The following is a 25,408-nucleotide window of genomic DNA, read 5'->3' on the forward strand; positions in this document are numbered from 1 at the left end:
ATTTTTTATGATGAGTGTATTCGTGTTAAGATAATAACCATAGTTAACGATATATTCATATATTTATTGAAGGAAAAGCATATAATAAGACCATTTATATTTGGTACAAGGTGTCTTTACCATTGGATGTGAAATTAGATGCTTGTATTTATTCCCTTGACCAAACTCAAACTTCAAAATAAAATTTTTTTAATTTTGTGACATACTTAAGCTATCAAATTTCGTACTTGATGGTTATAACTAATTGTGACCTCTGTGTGTCAAAGGTAAATGGCATCATTGTATACAATTTTTTTATAAAAGTGAGCAAATATATAACATTAGTTTATTCATGGCCTTTTTAAGCCTTTCTTGCACAATTAATGGCTTTTTGTATTTTGTTTCACTTGTTTCTTGAGTTGGTTTGGTAGTGTTTATTTATCTCACATCAGGACAATGTGAATGACATTTTTAGGTTGGAGGTCAAGTCTCTCAGGATGGGACCCAATGTATACAAAAATCAGACCAGCCCCAACAATTCCTTGTTTAGATTGACTGATTTTGATATGGAATCGGTGCTTTTAAAACATTTATTTTTTTCTGACATAATTTTGTGTGTTGTAGAAATTACATTCAAGAAATTTGACATCTAACCAGTATCCCTAGCATGTGATTTGTCTGAGGAAATATTTTCGCTTTTAAGATTTTAAATTGTTGATGTGTACAATTTTTGAAAATTTAAAACTAATGGTGAATACCGATTTCCAGATCATAATAACAACATCAAATTGGTAAAATAATAATTGGTTACGTTAATGAACCAATTTCGGAATAATAATTGGTTCATTTTCCTTGTATTTAAACTCAAATTATAATTGGTTTATTTTCCTTGCATTCAAACTTTAATGATAAGGTTAAAATAAAACTGAAGCGTTCTGGGAAAAAGTAAATCCACACCTCAAAATCTCACTAAAATTTGTAGCTCTAAAGCCGGATTATTTAGACGTCTATTTTCTAGTGTCCATAGAACGGCAAGATCTACGCCATGTTTGGCGCGTCAAATTTTACAATCAGTGGCATAGATATAGTTTTGAGCAATTGTGGGGGTTCGCATGCCAAAACTACATTTTCTCATGGGGTTTTGAAGTGATGCTTTACTTCCTTGCAGAAATGGCATCTAATTTTTTGGAAGTACAATGTACCATTAGGTGCTCTCTTTCTATTCCATCTCTTTTAGGACGCATTTATTTATTTTTTGAAAAGTTTGAATCTTTTTAAATCTTTTGAAAAGTGGAATGTTTTGATCTTTTGGAAAGTTGAAAGGTTTAACCAAGTTCGGGTACTATGTTTGATAACCGGCTGAAATGTTAAGAAAGTTTTGAGTATTGTGTTTGATAACATATATATTAACAATATAAATATAAATATATAATACATATAACATAATATAATATAATGCATTTATATATTAAATATATATATATTTATTCTATATAACATATAATGTTATATTTATTATAATATAATATCATATAATATTTACTATGTAAGATGTTAATATATTTATATATCATATTAAGTAAATATATTCTTTAATACTATATAATATAATATATTTATTTTGTTTATAGATATTATTTAATAATATACAATAATCATGAAATAGCACTGATGCCACAATAATAGGCTCTTCACATTGTTTTCACGATCTACAAATGGGCAAGCTTTCTATGTTTCCCCTACAATATAAAACTTATATACTTTCCCTTATCCAACCATCCATTTTGAATGGAGGGCTAATATTGCCTCAATCACAATGTCACGTCTCTACACTATTTTATTTTTTATTTTTTTTATAAACTATTTTGACACCAAATTTTAGACGTTCAGCCTTCTATTAAATTCGCACTAGTGAAAAATATTAAAAAAATATTTTCAATAAAATAAAATGATCAAAATACCCTTGAAAGATTCAAGGGGAATTTTGGTCATTATATTTTATCGAAAATTTATTTTTATAGGTGCACCCAGTGTTTTAAAACACAACGAGTAGAACCGGACTCTCCTGATTCGACTCGGGAACCGACACAGCCCGTGCCGGTTCCAGCACAAACCCGAGAACCGCCCGAGTTCTAGAGTAGAACTGCCGGTTCCCATCCGGTTCTATCCGATTCAGCCTGGTTCACACACGTAACGCATGACATGCACGTGTGAGCGTGCCCCACACACACTCACACGCGCACACGTGTGTCCGAACGCACGTGCGAGCGTGCCCCCACGCCCATGCACACGTGCACACGTGTATCCAAGTGCACGTGCTAGCGTGCCCCACGCACACGCATGCGTGCACTCGTGTGTCCAAGTGCACGTGCGAGCGTGCCCCACGCACACGCAAGCGTGCACACCTGTGTCCAAGCGCACGTGCGAGGGTGCCCCACGCACACTCACGCTTGCACATGTGTGTCCAAGTGCACCCAGTGTTTTACAACACGGCGAGTTGAACTGGACTCGCCTGGTTCGACTCGGGAACCGGCACAGCCAGTGCCGGTTCCAGCACAAACCTAGGAACCGCCCGAGTTCTAGAGTAGAACTGCCGGTTCCCATCCGGTTCTATCCGGTTCAGCCTGGTTCACACACGTAACGCATGACATGCACGTGCGAGCCTGCCCCACACACACTCACACGCGCACACGTGTGTCCGAGTGTACGTGTGAGCGTGCCCCCACGCACATGCACGCGTGCACACGTGTATCCAAGTGCACGTGCGAGCATGCCCCACGCACACGCATGCGTGCACTCGTGTGTCCAAGTGCACGTGCGAGCGTGCCCCACGCACACGCAAGCGTGCACACCTGTGTCCAAGTGCAAGTGCGAGCGTGCCCCACGCACACTCACGCGTGCACATGTGTGTCCAAGTGCACCCAATGTTTTAAAACACGGCGAGTTGAACAGGACTCGCCCGGATCGACTTGGGAACCGGCACAGCCCGTGCCAGTTCCAGCACAAACCCGGGAATCGCCCGGTTCTAGAGTAGAACCGTCGATTCCCATCCGGTTCTATCCGATTCAACCTGGTTCACACACGTAACGCATGATACACGTGCGAGCGTGCCCCACGCACACTCATATGCGCACACGTGCAAGCGTGCCCCCAGGCACACGCACAAGTGCACACGTGTATCCAAGTGCACGTGCGAGCGTGCCCCACGCACCCGCGCACATGCACGCTTGCACACGTGTGTCCAAGCGCAGGTGCGAATATGCCCCACGCACACTCACACGTACACACGTGTGTCCAAGCGCACGTGTGAGGTTGCCCTAATATTTCTGCACACATTATAATTCATATTACATAGGTATTTTTATACCAAAGTTGAATACCTATCTTTCGATGTGGGATAATTCTCAAACATCATTAAATGAAAACGAAATGTAAATATAGTCTATTAATCAGCAATTTATAATCACATGTAGTTAGATACCTTGATGGATATGACTTTGGTTTTTTTACTTGATGTCCCAAAGTCGAATCCCCTTAGGCATGTGTTGCATTTGAGATGTCCCAAGGTCGAATCCCCTTGGGCATGTGTTGCATTCGAATCCCCTTGGGTATGTGTTGCATTTTTGTTGTGTATATCGTGGTTGGTATAAATATAAATATTTTTGTTGTGTATATAGTGGTTGGTATAAATATAAATATTTTTGTAAATAATATAAAAGACATAAAAAAATAAAAAATAAAAAATAAAATTTTTTATATAACAGTTAATTTTTGTTGTATATAGTGGTATAATTATTTTTGTAAATAATATGAAAGGTATAAAAAAAATAAAAATAAAAAGTTTATTTTATTTGAAATTTCCATCTTTCTACTAACAATCTCTTTTACTAAATTTATTATAGAAACCTAAAAAAATAATTTTTTGAAAAATTGAAGTGTTATTTCCAAAATTTGTATGCATTTTATTAATTTTTACATTGATAACCAAATATTTTATTTTATTTATGAATTTTTACATTATAATCATGTAATGTACTATTTTCCTTACAGTTGTCAATAATATATTTTAAATTAGATAATATTATAAAATATTTTTAATTTGTTATTATTTGTCTAATAAAATAATTATAAAATGTAAACTAATAATTATAGTTGGGCTGTAATAATTTTGGATTATAGTTAGTTAGGCTGTAATAGTTTGGGCTTTTTTAGCGGATTAGGGTTTTTCGCCAAAACGAGATTTTAATGGCCATTCTTTCATTGATTAGTCTACTCTTTATAATAGTCCATATGTAATTATATATTTTATCCATGATAATTCTATGATTTTTCTTTTATGTAATGCAAATTTAATAGTTAAAATAAGTTTATACAAGGAAAAAGCATCTCAATATTCACAAATTGATAAAAAAAATGAAAGTTAATAATGTAGTACCCTCATTTTTTATTGGATTTCTAAAAAACAACATTTATAGTGAATTTTAATAATTTTTTCGGATTTTTTTGAAGCTTTAATCCTACCGATTCAGCCGATTCCCGATCCGGATCGCCGATTCGCCGATCTGGATAGGTTTTTGAGGTGCCCGATCCGAGTCACCGATCAGCTTTTTAAACCATTGGGTGCACCCCAATGAGAAGATGGTACGTATGAAATTTCATATTTATACAATTTGTATAAAAAAAATAAAAATAAAATACTTTGAGATGTCGAACCTAAGATCAAACGGCAAGTGGCTCTCTTGATCAAAATTGGACGGCAAGATTGTAGGGGAAGTATAGAAACCTTTCCCTCTACAAATACCTACCTTGTAATTTGGATTTGTAATGGTTTTCTTTTAGAATGTGCTAGTCTAGCATCAAAGCTATACTTATCATAAAGCATTAAGGTTCAGATCTGCTATCGGAAAGTTTTAAAGAGAGCGGATAGTATGGTCCCTTGAGAGCATACTATATATTCACTCCCTCTGGCAAAAGACTTATTTGGATTTTTTTTTTTGGTTTGAAATTTTGTGACCCATCTAATTATATTTAGATGATTATTTTTTTAAAAAAAATGGATGTAGAGTTTTTTAACATCTAGATCATTCCCTCAAAAAATTCGATGGCTTTGCAGCAATCATGGGATGCCATTTTTTTAAGCACATATAGAAAAGTTCCTTTTTTTTTCTTTGAAATTGGTTGCTGGCGTGTAGAGATCGCATCCCAAAAATTGGGATTTTTTTCTTTTTTTTTCTTTTTTTCTTTTAAGTTGGTTGCTAACTTGTAGAGATCTTCACGTTGTTTTCATGATCTACAAATACCTACATTGCAATTTGGATTTGTGATGGTTTTCTTTTAGATTTCATGATCTACAAATACCTACATTGCAATTTGGATTTGTGATGGTTTTCTTTTAGAATGTGCTAGTCATGCATCAAAGAGAGAAACATAAACTACAACAGTAAACTAAATGGGAAAAAGAAAACTAAAGCTTCGAATCCAACTTCTCCAAGTCCTTGACTAAATAATTTTTTTTAGAAGAAATAATAGATAATTGATCCACCCCTCATACATACTGAATCGAAAAAGGCATATTAATAATATCAATTGTATGGGTACTAACCTCATAAGGTCTTTAAATCTGCAACATAATGTAGGTAGAGGAAACCAATCTACAAAACCAGTTCAAGATATCAATACCTATATCGGTACCACTAACATAGAAACTGCAATTTAGATAATACATTGTCATTGTCATATACACGAAATATCAATAATAGAACTACGGAAAAATAATATGTTGTATATTTTTATACCAATGACATTAAAAAAAACACCAAAGCTAAACATTAAGGTATTCATATAATAAATATAATAATAATGGTTGCATAGTCATATTTGAGTTACATATTCTCTTATAGCCATAGTTTTATGTTTATGTGACACGTTATTGAGCAAAAATTTCTTCTATTATCTCTATTTTTAAATTTTTTTATTTTTAAATTTTTTTTATTTTCTATTTAATTTTTTCAAATTAATTTGTTGATAAGTAAATAATGTATTTACTAATATAAGTAGAAATATATTCAATTATATAGAAATATATTCAATTATATCACGAAAATATCTAATTGGAATAAATAACCTACGATTTTCTATATTTAATCACGTGCATAACACTATCTTATATATGTAATATCTATGGAAATTTATTATTTAGTGTGGATTCCTAACCTTATGTATACTTATCTAGTATCTTTTCTTATCCATTTTTTTATCTTACAATATTAAGTCAGAGTTAAGGGGTGGACACATGTTACATAAATAAAAAATGACCCTTAATTTATTAGAGGTTGTAGGAGACATGAGATCTATGGAAATTTCTTATTTAGTGTGGATTCCTAACCTTATGCATACTTATCTAGTATCTTATCTTATCCGTTTTCTTATCTTACAATATTAAGTCAAAGTTAAGGGGTCGACACATGTCGCATAATTAAAAAATGACCATTAATTTATTAGAGGTTGTAGGAGACTTGAGAGACATCTACGAGAGAGATTATGTATCCTAATTAGAGAGATATATTAGAGAGAGAAAAATAGATAGATAGGTCTATCCTTAAATGTCTCTGAGAATATTTATTATCTCTCTTTCTCTCTTCCCCCGCTCTCAATGGTTCTCTTTTGTGAACTCCTCTTATCTCTCAATGCAACATTTATTGGTTATCTATATTTTAGGAAGAGATAAAACGAGAAAAATCAATTTTGCTTTGAATTATCATCTATATACATAATAATTATGAACTATTAATTAGATATGCATGTAAACTATATCTATGGAGATTTTATTGTCTATTCTCTCCACAAACTCTCTCTCCTCTCATTTATTCTCTTTTCTCCCCCTCTCAATGTTCTCTCTCCTTTGATCATCTTTCTCTCTCTTATGTTCTTAGGTTTCTCACCTATTCATTAATTAGTTATATATATATATATATATATATATATATATATATATATATATATATATATATATATATATATATATCTTGATAAGGTTATATGAGTATACAACTCTTGATAAAGTTAGGTATCTCAAGATTAGTTAGTAATTATCCACAACCGTTAGTATCTATCTTTAATTGTTACTGGCCATATATTTATACAGGGTCTTGTATATTCTTAATCAATTAATAAAGGAGTTCTCTACAGTGTTTTGAGTTTCTAATATGGTATCAGAGCTCTAGACTCTTCAACCTAAGATCTAGGCTCGTCGACCTCAGATCTGAAGTCGGGATATTTTATGAGACTATGTTTCCAAAAGGCCACCTTCTCTCGTCATCGTTGTTTTACATCGACTTGTATTGCTTACTCTCGTCATCGTTTTGCATTGAATTACATTGCCTGGTCTCACCCTTGTTTGGCCCAATGCTACACTAGCAATCTAATCCCCTCCTTCCCAAAGCAGCACAAGAGAGCTTGCACCATCTATATACAAAACATTTGCTTCCGTTCAATGTGCATTATGTTCCCTTGCCCTTTGAATGTGCTTTGCATAAGGCATTTGATTCCCCCATTGGCTTTGAGGGATTTGAGAAGTTGCTTGAGATCATATTCTCGGAGCCCTCGATATTTGTTGACCCCAAAGGTCTTGGCCTTCACACCCTATCTCATGCACAAATCAAAGAGATCATTGACTCTGCACGATGCACAATTGTTGACTATTCAATTGTCGACTCTCTCTCTAATGAATTCTTCGACTCCCATGTCCTCTCAGAGTCAAGCCTCTTTGTTTACCCCAACAAAGTCATACTCAAAACTTACGAGACAACCAAGCTTTTTCTATCTTTCCCTTCGATTCTAAAGCACAAAAACTTCAACTCTCCTCTTCGTCCAAAAACTTCAGCTCTCAACTTCGTCCATCGTTGAATCAAACAACACTCTCAGTTTAGTGAGAGAAACTCATAGACCAAAGAGACACTGCCAAAGGCCTCCGAATCATGTTTTGACTCTCTGCCAAGTCGTGTTTCGACTCTCTGTCGAGTCGTGACTCTCTACAAAACAGCCTTTGTATTTGTTCTAGCCTGTGTTCTGGATTGCCAGTTGCTGAATCTGTCTCGGATCCACATCGAGTTCTGTTGACTATTCCAAGTGTCATTCTGTGCTTATTGTTCAAGCAAGAGACCATTGCTTCAATTAGTCTTGCCATGCACGTGAAGACTTAATTATGCAACTTATTATTCAAACTTTAGCTGCTTTGTGAAAAAAAGCATCTTGAGTTCGAGGGGGAGTGTTATATATATATATATATATATATATATATATATATATATATATGAATTATATGGGTATATATCTCTTGATAAGGTTATATGGGTATACATCTCTTGATAAAGTTAGGTGTCAATAGGTATCTTAAGATTAGACCAAGTTTGGTGATCCGGGTTTGAAGCCATCATGTGTTGGTTGTGGGTCGAATTATGATCTCTATGGAAGCAATTGCATGCACTTGGTACTCTGCCAATCTTGTGGAAAGACAATGGCTTAGACTCGCTCCAAATGCTATGAGTGTGGTAATTGATTCGTGAATACAATGTTAGGGCAAATGTCAATACCGATAAAACATATTATATGTGCTGCTTTGTCATGGGTTTGCTTGGCTTTTCAAGGAAGAAAAATGGTGATAACATATAGACTCTCCAAAAAGAAGGGCTTCAAGGGTGCCAAGTGACAAAGAGTTTGCGGGAGAAGTTCAAGAACAAATCATGGCTTCTGGAGGATGAAACAGGTCAACATCAATATCAAGGTCAACTTGAGGGTGCACAGAGTGCAATATATTGCTTGCTAACCTGCTGGTTCATGGTATAACTTTAACAAAGTAGAGCAATATAAGTAACTGACATTGGAGGACGCTGAGCAGAAGATGAAGAACAGGAGGAAGAATGCTGATAGTTATGAAAGCAACAAATAATGGAGCTAGTGCATTTAGGGATGTGGAGAAGATTGATGGATCTGGTGGTCGCCGAAGAAAGGGTGGTGGTGATGAAGATGATGATGATGTTGTAATGTCTGATAGGGAAGGGGAAGATGATGATGATGAAGAAGTAAGAAAAAATAGATTGGGTTTGAACAATAAAACGTTTGATGATGAAGAAGAAGAAGCTCCATGCGGAGGTGATCATGATTTTGATGATGATGACATTGATGATTGGGAGCACAAGGAAATTTTCATGGATGATGATGAAGTTGTTGGTAATGATCATGAGGAACGAGAAGTTCTTGCTCCTCCTTCTGAAATTAAGCAGGATGATGATGATGAGGATGAGGGAAATGAAGATGAGGAGGGTGGACTAAGCAAATTTGGGAGAGAGTTGAAGAAGCTGCTTGGATGAGTTGGAGGTCAAAATGAATCAGATGGTGACGACAACGATGACGATTTGGATGATGACATGGGGATGTCTTCTATGCTAGCTCCATATCGACAATAGTCCCACCAAAACTGCGATGTCAGGATTCAAAGCACTCTTCCACTTCAAGTCGACAAAGGCTAAGAGGAAAGGAAATCCGGCAATGACGATGCAAAACCTATTGTTTCTGCACTCCCTAAAAAACTAACAATATAAAATGATTAGAAGCCTGCTACCACCGTTAAAGACAAGCTTGCATCTAAAGAAGTGATGTCATTTCATCATCATAATCGGGAACAAAACTTGCAGGTTCTCCAGCTACTGATGTACTTGTCACTGAGGATGAAATTAGGGTTGTCCTCTTGCAGATGGCCCCAGTCACCACACAATATTTTGTTGGCAAATTCCAGGCCAGACTTAGAACTAATAAGGACAAGGATTCATTTGCAGCTCTTCTTAAGAAGATCCTAGAATTCAGAATACCAACGGGTGGGCCAACTTTGTAGTGTTGAGGGACAAATGACCAATCGAGGGTTTGAGATCTATCCATGCTTAAATTCATAGGTAGATAATTTCCATTAGAGAAAGAGTAATCTTTTGGAACTTGAAAGGTATTGGGAGGAACTTGAGAAAGAATGAATTAGAGAAATACAAAAAAAACAGGGGCTTTAGTGTATGGTTAGCCATTTTGATTTTGTTATTCAGGTTGCAAAGACAACCATTTATAGTCATGCTCTTATTGTGCAACCTTTTCTTATTTGGCCATTAGAGTAGTTGTTTATCTAAGAATTGTGAATAAATAGTTGAGGGATTCCATCAAAAGGCGCACTTTCAAATAGTGCTGAAATGAATTGTTTCAGTATAAAAAATTGTAGAATTTGCAATAAAAGAAACAAAGACGAAGGAGAGAGAGAAGGAGAATCAATAAGACATATACATGGTTCGGTAATGATGCCTACCCTCCACGGAGGGTAATACATTTATTTTATTTATAGATATTACTTATTTTTATTTTTATTTTTATTATAATGAAATTGCATAAGTTTAAGGATTAAAGCATTTTTTACTGATTTTTGCCATCGTTTTTCATGGAACTCCCTCATTCACTATATATTTTTTCTAAATTTCCTTTTGCTTCATTTTAACTTAACATTTTCTTGTTTAAGAGTAGTTCATTAAACTTTCTTTGTGCTTTATTTTAAAAATCTTTTCTTTTCTTTTCTCGCCACCACCTAATATGTACGTTTGGCATTTTTCTTAGAAGAACCAAAAGCAACCAATAAAACCACCAAGAGTATCCCAGAATTGCATAATGGCCTAATCAACGTTTGTATGATAATTTTGAAACATTATTTCATGCCTTTGAAAAGTCGGTTTGATGAGTCTCCCTGGCAACAAATTTATTGAACTCTAAACTTTATTCTTATTGTCCCAATATGACTGCAAGAGTTTAAACCCAATGTGAGAGCTTGGATCCTTAGAGAGAGAAAGAGAGAGAGATCTTGGGCACTTAGAGACAGAGAACTTGGTCTTTAGAGAACGAAGGGGTGGGGGTTGTACCCCATATTTGAAGAGAAGAATTTGAGCTAGAGAAACAGGTACGTTCTCCATCTATTTGCTCATACCACCTTTACTTTCCTTGGTTGGGGATGCTCCTATTTATTTTTATTTTTTTGAAGTTTGAGCTTGGTCAATGGAATAAATGCAAGCATCTAAATTCATATCCAATAGTCAAGACACCTTGTATCAAAGATAAATGGTCTCATTGTATGCTTTTCCTTTCATAAATCTATGAATATATCGTTAATTAGATTATTAGCTTAACACTACTACACTCATCATAAAAATTAATAAATTTCTTGAATTTTGTGACATACCCAAGCTATCAAATTTTATATTGGATGGTTATAACTAGTTGTGACCTCTATGTGTCAAAGGTAAATGGTCTCATTGCATACAATCCTTTTATAAAAGTGAACAAATTCATAACATTAGTTTAGTGCACCATTAATGTTATTTTTGTTTCACCTTGATTCTTGAGTTGGTTTGTTACATTTTATTTATCCCACATTGGGACAACATGAATGACATTTTTGGGTTGGTGGGTTGGAGGTCACATCTCTCGGGATGCGTATATCATGTCTCATTTAAGAGTGAGCAGGAGGGTGCTTGCCACCCCTTGTTAGGTGAGCAATTATTGAATAAAATAATAGTAACAAAAATTCCTAATAGAACCGAGAACTTTTGACCGAGGACATGCCGGTTTTTAGAGGGGGGCGGGGGATCGGCTGTTTCCCGATATATAGCAGGAACCAAACCAGCCCCAACTATTCCTGGTCTAGATTGACTGATTTTGATCTAGAATTGGTACTTTTAAAATATAGATTTTTTTTTCTAACATAATTATATGTGTTGTAGAAATTACATCCAAGAAATTTGAGATCTAAAAAGTATCCCTAGCATGTGATTTTCCCAAGGGAGAAGCAAACATTTTGTCTTTTAAGATTTCAAATTGTTAATGTGTACAATTTTTGAAATTTTAAATTACATAACCGACGGTGAATACCGATTTTCAGATTGTCATTACAACATCAAAACTACATCTCCATGCAAAATTTAGAGATGGATCTTACTTCTAAAATATAAGAAGGACACCTTATGTTTTCACCAGAGCATTTCAAAAGGTTCAGACCTTCATTCCTGAAGTGCATTTAACAATGTTTTAGGCCTTATGACTCGTTTCTTGTGGGGTCATGGGTCTATGAAGGTATCTAACAAAAAGTGTTGTTTTAATTGTATGTAGCTTATCTTCGAGATTTGACTAAAGAGAGAATCTATCCTATCTGCAAGAGTGTTTTAACATGATTGAGACTCATGTATATTTATCGATAGGTTTATGTTAAAAAAATGTTTATGGTTGGGTATCGTTAGTGTGACAAAAAGTTTCTGATAATTTCCATGGTCAATACTAGAAGCTGCATTTTTATTGTTCTAAGTAATGCCTCTTATCACATGTAGTTGTTTTTTACTTAACTGGGGATGAAAAGATGGGTCTTTAGCCTTTCTTTAGATGGGTTTCTCTAGTGAAGTTTTGACATATGCCAAATTTTCACTAAAGCACCACTGACCTCAAAGAAGAAGAAACTGACGAGATCGGCAGTGTCGTAGCCCTGAGGTGAGGAAATGTCTTTGCCTCTCAAGGGTCACCCCCATGTCGTCTGAAGAGCAAGCTTAGAGAGGTCACCAGGTGCTAGAGCCATGCAGTTGAAGCCACATCCTACCTCACCTACTCCCTAAGTGAGTTCTGCAAAAACAACAGAAACTTAATAAGAAAATCAGAAGAGCGAAGTGAACAGAAAATGTAGAAGAATAATATATGTATACCGTCTCATTGCGATCGACCTCCCCTGACATACGCCACAACTCTTAGTCCCCTAAAGCAACAACTACAGTCGGTCGTGAGGACAAAGGATGTACTCGGCTAAGCTCAACCCTCAATCAGTCTATGTCAACTCAGGCCTCGTCCCTCTCCACCTCAAGCTATCCTCCACCATTTGGGAAACTCTTCCAATCGGGCCCTCATCCTAGTGAGCTCCTCATGTGTCAATGGGGCAACTCCCTTACCAGCTCGAGCCTCTCTTAGTCATCGGACCACATCCTGGCCATGGTCTGACAACCAAGAGATGTCACTCGAGAGAGCCTGGTAATGATCCTTATACATGGATAAGGTTTGAGTGATCAATCTCCACCCTCCTGTCAGCCTTATTGGCCCACTCAGCAATCCATCTATTGATGTCCTCCTCGTATGCCTCTTTGCTCCCTAACGAATACACAACAAAGGCTCCCATGAAGGTATAAAAATAAAATGGAGCTGCGACCAGCCCATTTGTCGCATCACCCTATCTAGCCGATGCACCTCGACCACATCCATATATATCAGTGAGACCTTTGCCAAGAAGGCCCTTGCAGAATCCACATATAAATGGGCGAAGGGAGCATGCCCAATCTGAGTCCAGATAATCTGAAATGGGAGACCAAAAAGACTTAAAGTCAGTATTGTACTAGATTAAGCAAGCTTAAACCCAAAAAGAAAAAGCCAATGAATAACTAAGTATCATTATCATTTCAATATGAAATATACTACAAAACGACTATAGGTAAAAATGAACAATGATTTCTCCTATCCTCATCACCGTCCAAAGTTCATCGCACGATCACGATTATCCGGTAGTATTTTATTTTTTATTTTTATTTTACTAATCGTAATGACCTAAAATTTGGATTTTGTATTCATAAAAACTAGACGAAGCTACGAAAAATATCAAAAAAATATTTTACATGGAAAATAACCAAAATACCCCCAAAACGTTTTTTGGGTATTTTGGTCAATTTTGTTTTCACGAATTATTTTTTTTAGATTTTTATTAGGAGCGCCTCACTAAGACGTACACGCGCTCTAAATTCTAGGCCATTTTGATTTGTAGAAAAAAAAATGAAAAATAAAATACTACAGGACAATCGTGACCGTGCGATGAACTTTGGATGGTGATGAGGGTAGGCAAAATCAATGTTTATTTTCACCTATAGGCGTTGGAAAGAATTTTCTTTTCAATATATATAGGAACACACTTAATTTTGATAGTAGTTGCATAGATACTACAGAAACAGCCAACCAAGGACATATATCGAGAAACAAGTTCATGGATTCTACATTCTATACAGATAACCATTATTTGACAAGTCCTGATCATTTGTCTGTCCTTTTGATAGACCTAGATTATTTGTCATGTTATATGGAGATTGAAGTAGTTTTTAGAGCCATATCCATTGGATTATAGTGTATTCTTTTAGTTGGATTGTAGTATGTCGTATTTATTTTTTGCAGATCACTGAGTTTGGAACTTGCTCTTCCTATACTTCAAAGAGCAAGTGAGATCCCTAACTTCAATTGTTATATTTTCTCCGCCCAAATTACATACTTTTGGCTATTCAACCAATAAGATATATGCCTCATAAGATTGTAGCATTTTTGTAAAAGAAAATATGTTTCATTCTTTAAGGCAACAATGAATGCTCAACAAGGCACAACAGAAAATACAAAGTAAACTCATCAACAAAAAGGAAATTGGAGAGCTTACTGAAGATATTGGTTCTTTTAGCTTATGATTGAAGCTATTAAAGAATTAGGGAAGTATAATATATAATCCAGTAAACTTTGAAGATCCGTAGTCGATTGGGCCATCATCGTCCATTCGAGATGGAGAGAGATTGTGACCTATGGGAACAAAATATGACCTAAATTATTAGTCCACTCCTTCTTCATGATGCTCATTTCAATAGCAGTGATGATGCAAATGGTTTCTCCATAATGCAATAAATCATAGTACATTTTCCAAGTAACATATTTTCTAGTAACATGCACATCCAAATTGGAAGTGAGGAGCTACCTCATATAACCGAACAAGCACAATTGCTCTTTTTTTAATCTAGGACAAGTGTGAACTTAGATCAAGTTTAATTGACCTGGAAGAATATGATGGTTAAAACCATATAATATCGTCAATGTTGTCATCCACATTGTCATTGATGATCACAAACAACATTTCTACAATCTGTACATCAATAATAAAAATTAGTTCAAGCACAATACCTGTTGCATAATTGATTCATGGCTACTCTTCAGAGACATCCATTAAAATAATTTCTAACTGTAAGGCCAGATGAAAAGAAAGACTCAGAAACTGGATGAAATTCATGAAACAATATGCTTATGCGATATCGGGTTTCTTAAATTCGACCTACCAACCAACCACTAAGGCAAAGTTGGAAGACGGGTGGTAAGAAGGCGGCGAGGAGAGAAAAAGCATTTGAAGATACGCAAATGTGCATTAGATGTACTAGGAAAACAAGGATTTGGACTTCTCAAATCGAAGAATGAAAAGGTGTGGCTACGTGGAACTCTAGGTAATAAATTCAAAACAATTATTTTTATTTTGTTATTAATATAAACTTGCTATAATATATCGATGTAAATCAATAATAAAACTCTAAATGCAACTTAGGTCCTATCCTTTTACTACGAAAATAAATAAACACTATTCATGAACAATATCTAATCTTCCATTATGAATTTAAGTGCAATATACATGAAAAATAAAAAAAATAAGTATGCGAATATGACTAAATAATTTAAAAAAAAAAAAACAGTGAAAAGACTTATTTGATCATGCCTAGGGTTACCTATTAGAGGACTAGATATACCCCACACCTAATTTCCTAACTTATAGCATACTTTTATCCATTTTCTTGCAGAAATTTCATGGATGGGAAGTTTTCATAGGCAATACTTCTTGATTTAGGGTTTTAGAAAGCATGAAAACCTAAATAAGGTTTGTAGGAACCCTTAGGAACAAGTTAAGACTGGACATGAAGGTATAGAATTATTATATGGCGGAAAGAGATTAAATATGAGTCATCCATCTTACAAATCAGTCATCATAATTTTGAGATGATTATTAGAAACCTTATCCATTTATAATTTGACCAAATTCCAACTTCTAATTTAAATAGGATTATATCTAGAATTTCCTATTATCTTTTTTAAATTTGTAGGAAGTCAAAAGGTAATATTTATTTGATTAAAATTAACTCCCATAATAATAGGAAACAAATAATTTATTTTAAAAGATTATTTAACTCAAAAATTTTAGTTAAATAAAGACCAAATAATAAAGGATTGGGGTATGCCACCCCTAGGGGCCTCATGTGGGCCCCTAGGCCACACAATGCACCCATGTGAGGGTGGCACACATATGGGGGTTGGATCCAAAGTCTCACATGTGCCCTTCCATATTTTAGAATAAGTATTTTACAAAAGAAAGAAATTTTTAAAATTCTGAATTTTTTTTAAATAGATAAAGATATTTCTAATACCAAAAATAAAATATCTAAAAATGAACTGGTACCAATGGATCAAAATAAATGACTGACCTAGTAACCACGATCCACAACTATCTTCTCAAGCTAACCTAACAGACCAATGACTCACAATTTTATACAATGACTCATGATTGACTAGTTAATTCTCTTTTTTTGAAATCAATTACTATGAATTTCATTCACCCATGAATGATTTCAAGGAGGTTCAATAAGAAAATGATGTAACCACCAATGAATATTGGTGCACACCACCCTTTGTTAAAGCATCAGCTTTCATATTAGCCTCCCTAAAACAATGAGATAACTCAAAAGAACTACTAGTTAAAATAAAAAATATTTCATTGAAAGTGTTGCATAATCTCCAAGGTGGCTTCATTTCTCTTTTTGCCCAAGCAATGACGTTGCTGAATCACCTTCAATCGTCTTTTAGCCCTCGAGGTTTTTTATTATCTTTAATCCCTCCAAAAGAGCTCTTGCCTCAGCTTCATTCATAGTTGTATTTCCACATGTTCCCAAGTAGGTAAATTTGTAATTACCGATATGATCTTTAATGGTACCACCATAACCTGTTGAGCTTGGGTTTCCAATGGAGCTTCCATCAAAGTTGACTTTTAAGCAATTTTCACGAGGAGGCTTCCAAATAGCATTTCAAGTCTGTCTGTCATTATTAAACTTAGCAACTTCAAATGGGTTCTCAAAAAGCTGTGATTTTGGGATAAACTTACAATCCTTGCTTTTTGAAACCTATTCAGCTTCAGTTGCTAAGGTGTTGGACTTCAAAACTTCAATCTCACTTTGTGTCCCTTCAAATATTCTTATATTTCTCTCTCTCTCTCGAAATATTCCAGATAGTACTAACTCATAACGCTCTTTATAACACGGTGTTAATTTTCGACAAACCAGGGCTCATCCATTGAGAGAGATCAACTCTGGGCTTTATGGGATCAGGATATTTAGATTCAACAACTTTCTACACCAATCCCACATGCTTAGAGTGAAAGGACAATGTAAAAGAATATGGTTCATTCTTTCATTATTCCTCAAATATAGCCTACAAACATTGACAATTATAAAACCGCTCTTAAGAAGGTTATCCACAGTAGGTAGCTTTTTTTGAAGAGCTACCCACAAAAATAACTGAACCTTTAGCAGCACCTGCAAATTTTATATTCTTGCTAAACTATGATCAATCGCTCTGCGATTCTCCTCATGCAGCAGTCGATAGACAAACTTAATTAAAAAATCCCCTGAAGCTGTGAGTTCCCACTCCAATCGAACATCTTTATTGGGAACATGGAAAAATTATGCAACATATTCATAAGCAATTGGAACTCATGAAAGAAAGAATTCGAGATCGTCATGTTCATGCAAACAATATTCTAAGAAGAATTAGTAAAATCAGTTCCTCTTAGATCTTTCACTGAGGCCAATGGATTGTCGACTTTGGAGAAAACCTCAAGGAAAGAATCTCGAAAAGCAAGGTCTCTCAGCTACTTATCAAACCAAAAGAAAGTTTGATCTCCCTTTCCAACCACTTTGTGACAATGACTAAGATATAATGATCGGCACGCATCAATTCCTTTCCAAATACTTGAAACACCAACCTTAGATATTGGACTTTTAATGAGGTCAATAAATACATCTAGTCCATATTTTTTGTTTAACACCTCTCCCCATAAGCTATCCTATTAATTTTGGAAGCGCCACCACCACTTAGTCAATAGGTTAGTGTTCATCAATTTGAGCTTTTTAACTCCTAGACCCCCATCTCTTTTGGAAGTGCATATATTTTCCCAATTCATGAGCTTCAATTTTTTCCCATTCCTACATTGCCCCATAAAAAAGATCTCATAATGTTTTTCAAAGCATTCACCACCTGCTTTGGCATTCTGAAAATGGACATAAAATAGATGGGTAAGGTAGACAAAGTAGAGTTGATAAGAGTAGATCTTCCTCCAAACTACAACACTTTAGACTTACATAGATCTAGTTTCTTATTAGATCTTTCAATAACATGATCCAAAATAGTTGCCGAATGGTTTTCTCCAAATAAATGAATACCCATATATTTGCAAGGAAACTTGCCAACCCCACATCCAAGAATTTCTACCAAAGATGCAACCAAGTTATCTGAAACTCTAATCTAAATCAATTTGTCGTTTCTAAATTCACTTTGAGACCCGTTGCTATTTCGACTTTAAGAATACCTACAAATTTCTTACTTCTTGTTCCTCTAGGCTACAAAAGATAATAGTATCATCTGCATACTGTAAATGAGAGATTGTTAGTCTGCTCACATTAAATCCATGAATAAGGCCTCTACTTACTACAGAATTCAGCATAGTACTCAAACTTTCAGCCACAATAATATATAAGTATCGGGACAAATGATCTCTTTATCGAATGCCTTTTGATGCTTTAAAATAACCACAAGATTTTTCTTTGAAAAAGATGGAGAAATGAGTTGATTTCAAATATCCCTAGATCCACACTCTCCAACGTGATCTAAAACCAATTGTCACACCCCAAGAATTTACAATACTGTTATTCCTGAGATGTGACAGACAAAACATATATACATCTATTGATATGACAAATTTTACAGTGGCGAGGTCTTACAAAGTAACAAAAGAAAGCTGGCACAACAATAATATCTTCCAAGGTTGATCTTGACTAGCACTCAAAATGAATCCGCAGTTATCCTGAAAAAATGTTTACCATAAATTGATGAGTTTGGCTACTCAGTAAGTGATCATCATAATCCTAAAACTAATCATGATTGAAAGATATCAATATTTTCAAAAAGAAGATCTATTAACAGAAATGCATCAACAGTTTCACTTTCAATAAATGCATAATTAAGTATAATCCGAGTAATTGAAATGCTTATAACACTTTTAACGGCTGTGCATAATTCAAAGGATTTCACAAAATACCCTACTAGCGTCCCAAGTAGGTCACCTATATACCCTATCAGAGTTCTGATGGGTCCACTTAATTCCTATCGGCATCCCAGATAGGTCCACTTAATCCCTGCAGGTCCACTTATACCCCACCGATGTACCGGATGAGTTCACTTAATCCCTACCGGCGTCCCAGGTAGGTCCACTTATACCTCACCGGCGAACCGGATGAGTCCACTTGCATACTTAAATTATTTCTAAATCTCTTTAAACATTCGAAAGCAGTAATATCATGTACTCAACATATCACTGAAATCATTAATATGAATTTCACTTAAACCATTAATAACAGTCACTCTCTATAACATTTCAAAAATAACCAATCAAATATTTTGGGCTCAAATTTAGAAAGGTAGCAGTTTGTAAAGGCATTCTAGCATAATTGCCAATTTAATATGTATAAAAAAAAACTCTTATAGAAATTCAAGAATACAGAATTATCACAATTTATGGGATATCAATCCACAAATAAACATTTCACAACAATACTATAATCAATTGTAAAAATGTCAAATTTTAAATAATAAGGCAGTCATTTACACATGAATTTTACAATGTCTAAATATTCAAAACAGTAGAAAGAAATATCACAATTTTACTAAAAGCAGAAATATCACATTTATTTCTAACAATAGACAAGAAAATAAATAAATTTATTTTTCTAATTTACAGCATTCAAAATTTCTAACATAGATAAAATATCACAATTTTTATTAAAAACATTATTTTTCAAGATAATGAGGTCACGTGCGCATAAAATTTATCGCGCCTAAAATTCATGATAATAAGCAGAAATAATTATTTCATTTTATTTTTAAAAAGAATGGATTATTTTTCGAGACAATGAGGTCACTTACACACAAAACTTATAAAATAAAGATCCTAGACGGAAATATCACTATTTATTAAAAACATACTATTTTTCAGGAAGACGATGTCACTTACTTATAATCACTCACGAAATTGATGCTTTTTGTGTATGTTGGTTGGGGCACTAAAAGGCCGCCCGTTTACAGTAGATCTTATGGAATCAGTATGCACAAGAGCTCAGTGATAAAAGTTTAAGTTAAAAAGACGCATCTCATGGTTATACCATAGGAAGGTGGCACATTTAATTTACTTACACGTCATAGTGGATTGTCAAGGGCCAACACGTAAGAGAAACTACAAGCCACGTTATAAGATAAGAAAAGCTTAAGTCAAAAGCTTTTGAAAATAGTGATGGTCCCTAAGGACCATCATGCTCATATGGACCATCACTTATTAAAAGTTTATTGTCCCTTTTTTTTTTTTTTTGAAAGTTTAGGATTGTTACATTCTTCCCTCCTTAAAGAAATTTAGTCCTCTAAATTTATGTACCTGATTACTGAAAAAGATAGGGATAGTTTTCTCTGATATCGTCTTCTCGTTCCCAAGTGGACTCTTCTCTTGAATGATACTGCCATAATACACGGACCAAAGGAATCTCCTTGTTACGCAACACTTGCACCTTTCTATCCAGTATCAAAATTGGCTGTTCAATGAACGATAGGTCCTTCCTGATCGGTAAAGGTTCATATTTCAAGATATGGGATGGGTCGGGCTGATATTTTCGTAGTGAAGATACATGAAAGACATTATGGACGTTTGCCAATTCGGGTGGTAAGGCAAGTCTATAAGCGACACCTCCGATTCTTTCCAGGATTTCAAATGGTCCGATGTAACGTGGGCTCGACTTTCCTTTCTTGTCGAATCTCATAATGCCCTTTATTGGTGAGATTTTTAGGAAAACTTGATCACCTTCCTCAAATTCAAGATCTCTCCTTCGGTTATCGGCATAACTCTTTTGCCGATATTGAGCTGTCCTGAGCTTTTCACGAATTAATGCTATTTTATCTGTGATTATCTGGACAATTTCTGGCCCCAAAAGCTTTCTTTCACCAACCTCGTCCCAACATATGGGTGACCTGCATTTCCTTCCATACAGGGCTTCATATGGTGCCATCTGAATACTGGCTTGGAAGCTATTATTATAAGCAAACTCAATCAAGGGTAAATGGTCATCCCAGCTTCCTGTAAGGTCAATAACACAGGCCCTCAGCATATCTTCCAAGGTTTGGATGGTCCTCTCCGATTGTCCATCAGTTTGGGGGTGAAAGGCAGTACTAAAGGAGAGTCTCATCCCCATGGCTGACTGTAGTCTAACCCAAAATTTAGAAGTAAACCGAGTATCCTTGTCTGATACAATACTGATAGGAACTCCATGCAACCGCACTATTTCCTTAATGTACAACTGAGCCAGTCGATCCAAAGTGTACGTCGTGCGAATCGGTAGAAAGTGGGCAGCTTTGGTCAACCGGCCCACAATGACCCAAATGCTATCATGTCATGAATTTGTTCTAGGCAAGCCAGAGACAAAATCCATAGAGATGTGCTCCCACTTCCATTCTAGCACGGGTAAAGACTACAACAACCCAACGGGCCTTTGATGTTCAGGTTTTACTTGCTGGCATGTTAGGCATTTAGACACAAATAGTGCTACCTCTTTTTTCATATTATTCCACCAAAAGGTTTTCTTCAGGTCCTGATACATTTTAATACTTCCGGGATGTATCGTATAACGAGAATGATGTGCTTCTTCTAAGATAGCTTTCTTTACACTCTCATCATTCGGGACACAAACTCGACCTTTGAACTTAGCAAATCCTCACTGCATATAGAGAATTCATCTCTCTTTCCTTGCTTCATCTCTTCTCTAATTGTTATAAGCTGAGGGTCTTTCTTTTGTGCCAATCGAATCTGTTGGATTAATTGGGGTTCCGCCTTAATGTTGGCAATCATACTTACCACACCATTAATGGACGGAGTTGGATGCCAATCCACTATTTCCTCTAACAATCGCATTTCTTGGATCATTAGATGAGCTAAGACTCCCGTAGATTTTCTACTTAGAGCGTCGGCCATAACGTTAGCTTTTCCTGAATGATAATGGATTGGACAATCATAATCTTTTAAGAAATCCATCCATCTTATCTGCCGCATATTTATATCCTTCTGAGAGAAAAGGTATTTCAAACTCTAATGATCCGTGTATATTACGAATTGCTCACCATATAGATAATGCCTCCATATTTTCAAAGCGAATACTATTGCAACTAGCTCCAAATTATGAATTGGATATTTTTTCTCATATTCTTTCAACTGTCTGAATGCATATGCCACTACTTTCCCATATTGCATTAATACACAGCCCAAACCTTTATGTGAAGCATCACTATAAATCACAAATCCCCCACTCCCCTCAGGAATAGTTAAAATAGCTGCTGAAGTTAATCGAACTTTTAGTTCTTGAAAACTCTCCTCACGTTCACTTGTTCACTCAAATTTAACATTTTTCTTTGTCAATCGAGTCAATGGGGTTGCGATTCGAGAAAATCCTTCTACAAATTTTCTGTAATATCCTGTCAATCCCAAAAAGCTTCGAACTTCAGTCACATTACTTGGTTGTTTCCAATTAACAACGGCTTCAACCTTTGAAGGATCAACTGATAGACTTTCCTTTGATATAACATATCCTAAAAATGTCACTTGTTCAAGCCAAAATTCACATTTACTAAGTTTGGCATACGATTTCTTTTCTCTTAATATTTGCAATACCATTCTTACATGTTGCTCATGTTCCTTCTGATTCTTGGAATAAATTAAAATATCATCGATGAATACCACAATAAATTTATCCACAAAGGGCTTAAAGATTCGATTCATCAAATCCATAAATGCAACTGTTGCATTGGTTAATCCAAAAGGCATGACTAAAAATTCATAATGGCCATACCTTGTTCTGAAAGCTGTCTTGGGAACATCTTCACTTTTAATCTTAAGCTGATGGTATCCAGATCTAAGATCAATTTTTTAAAACACTTGTGATCCTTGTAATTGATCAAATAAATCATCAATTCTAGGTAATGGATACTTATTTTTCACTGTCACTTGGTTCAACTGTCTATAATCAATACACAATCTCATAGTCCCATCTTTCTTTTTGACAAACAGTACTGGAGCACCCCAAAGTGACACACTGGGCCTGATAAAACCTTTATCTAATAATTCTTCCAATTGTTGTTTCAATTCTTTAAGTTCTGCAGAAGCCATTCTGTAAGGTGCCTTAGAAATTGGTGCTACCCCTGGCAATAATTCAATGGAGAATTCAATTTCCCTGTCAAGCGGTAATCCTGACAATTCTTCTGGAAAAACGTCGGGAAATTCTCGGATAACCGGAGTGGTATCCAAATTTATTTCTTCCTTCCTATCTTCTTTGATATAGGCAAGAAAGCCTTGACACCCTTTTCGAAGGAGGCGATTAGGTCGAATACAAGAGATTAAATATGATGGGGAGTCTTCTTTGACACCATTGAAGTAAAATACTGGTTGATTCGGAATACTGAAGGTAACAATTTTCTTATAACAATCAATACTTGCATGGTATGTAGAAAGTCAATCCATGCCTAAAATTACATCAAAATCTTGAATTTTCAGGAGTATTAAACAGTTCCTTTTCTTCTATCTTTATTACACATGATTTGTATACTATATTGGTGTTAATTGAATCTCCCATCGGTGTGGCTACCCCTAGAATGTATTCTAATTGTTCTGGTTCTACCTTTAAGTGGCATGCAAAGTGTTGTGACACAAATGAATGAGTAGATCCAGGATCAATCAAAACATAAGCTACTTTTTGGAAGATAGTGAGAGTACCTTGGATCACTGCTTTTGAGGCCTGAGCGTCTTGCTCGGTAATCGTAAATACTCTTCCCTTCATCTGAGACTTTGGAGCTATCTCTCCCTGCTTTGGAAGCTGTTGTGTCTGTAAGCTAGGGCATTGTCTAATCTGGTATCCCAATTTTTCACGTTTAAAACAGGCTTCGGTATTTCAATAACAAGGGCTTGATCCATGATTTTTCCCACATTTTCTACATGGTTCTATTGGGTTTTGAAATGGCGAGGGCCTTGGCTTCTTGTTTGGCCTTTCAAACTGTTGTCGATTAGATGATGTAGGTCTAACATAACTGTTCTGATTTTTCGTCTTTTGGTAATCTTCAAAATCTTTTTCGACAATTTGGACTCGATCCACTATTTCAGCATAAGTTCTTAATTTCAAGACTGATATTCTGCTTCTAATAGCTGGCCTGAGACCCCTTTCAAATTTCTTCACCTTTCTTGCCTCATTGTTACTTATATGTGGTGCAAACCTGGCCAATTCAGTAAACTTGGCCTCGTACTGTGCTACTGTCCTATTTCCTTGGATTAATTCTAGAAATTCCATTTCTTTTTGGTCTCGAATAAAATCTGGGAAATACTTTTCATTAAATGCCTCAAAATACTTCCCAAGTCAAGGGTTTATTTTCTTTGACCAATACTCCTTTTGCCATTCGCTACTAGTATTGTGCCTCACCTTCTAACATAAAGACTGCCAAGGCCACTTTCCTATCATCAGGACATTCCATTACCTCGAATATTTTCTCCAATTGCATAATCCATCCGTCGGGTTCCAGTGGGTTTACAGCACCCTTAAAAGAACGTGGGTTCAATTTCTTAAATTGTTCGATATTACTCCCACTATTTCCTGTAACTGACTGCCTAGGTGGATTGTTGTTTTCCATCTGATGTTGCATTAGAGTAACCATATTTTCCAAGGCTTTATGAATTCCTTCCATATTAGCCTCAGCTATTCTGGATCTTGACTTTGTCCCGGTCTGTACACACAATAAATGTGATGTTAAGTACATTCTTTTTAAATTTCCTAAGAATCTTAAACCTATTGCTCTGATACCATAATTGTCACACCCCAAGAATTTACAATACTGTTATTCCTGAGATGTGACAGACAAAACATATATACATCTATTGATATGACAAATTTTACAGTGGCGAGGTCTTACAAAGTAACAAAAGAAAGCTAGCACAACAACAATAGCTTCCAAGGTTGATCTTGACTAGCACTCAAAATGAATCCGCAGTTATCTTGAAAAAATGTTTACCATAGTTTGATGAGTTTGGCTACTCAGTAAGTGACCATCATAATCCTAAAAATAATCATGATTGAAAGATATCAATATTTTCAAAAAGAAGATCTATTAACAGAAATGCATCAACAGTTTCACTTTC

General features: G+C 35.4%; 1 long non-coding RNA gene and 1 pseudogene across 1 annotated transcript; one reads left to right on the forward strand and one right to left on the reverse strand.

Annotated features, from left to right (window-relative positions):
* Nucleotides 1-5,431: 5,431 nt before the first annotated feature.
* On the reverse strand, nt 5,432-14,938 carry LOC148779395 (uncharacterized). Its single transcript, XR_016045186.1, has 5 exons — nt 14,886-14,938; nt 14,501-14,637; nt 12,747-13,383; nt 12,491-12,666; nt 5,432-5,630 (listed from the first exon to the last, which is right to left on the reverse strand). It is a non-coding gene; the product is annotated as an uncharacterized LOC148779395 (long non-coding RNA).
* Nucleotides 5,777-9,578, forward strand: LOC105420606 (uncharacterized; annotated as a pseudogene).
* Nucleotides 14,939-25,408: the final 10,470 nt, after the last annotated feature.

The sequence above is a fragment of the Amborella trichopoda genome, chromosome 12, assembly GCF_054954075.1.
Source record: "Amborella trichopoda isolate Santa Cruz 75 chromosome 12, AtrichopodaSantaCruz75HAP2 v2.0, whole genome shotgun sequence".
NCBI lineage: Eukaryota > Viridiplantae > Streptophyta > Magnoliopsida > Amborellales > Amborellaceae > Amborella > Amborella trichopoda.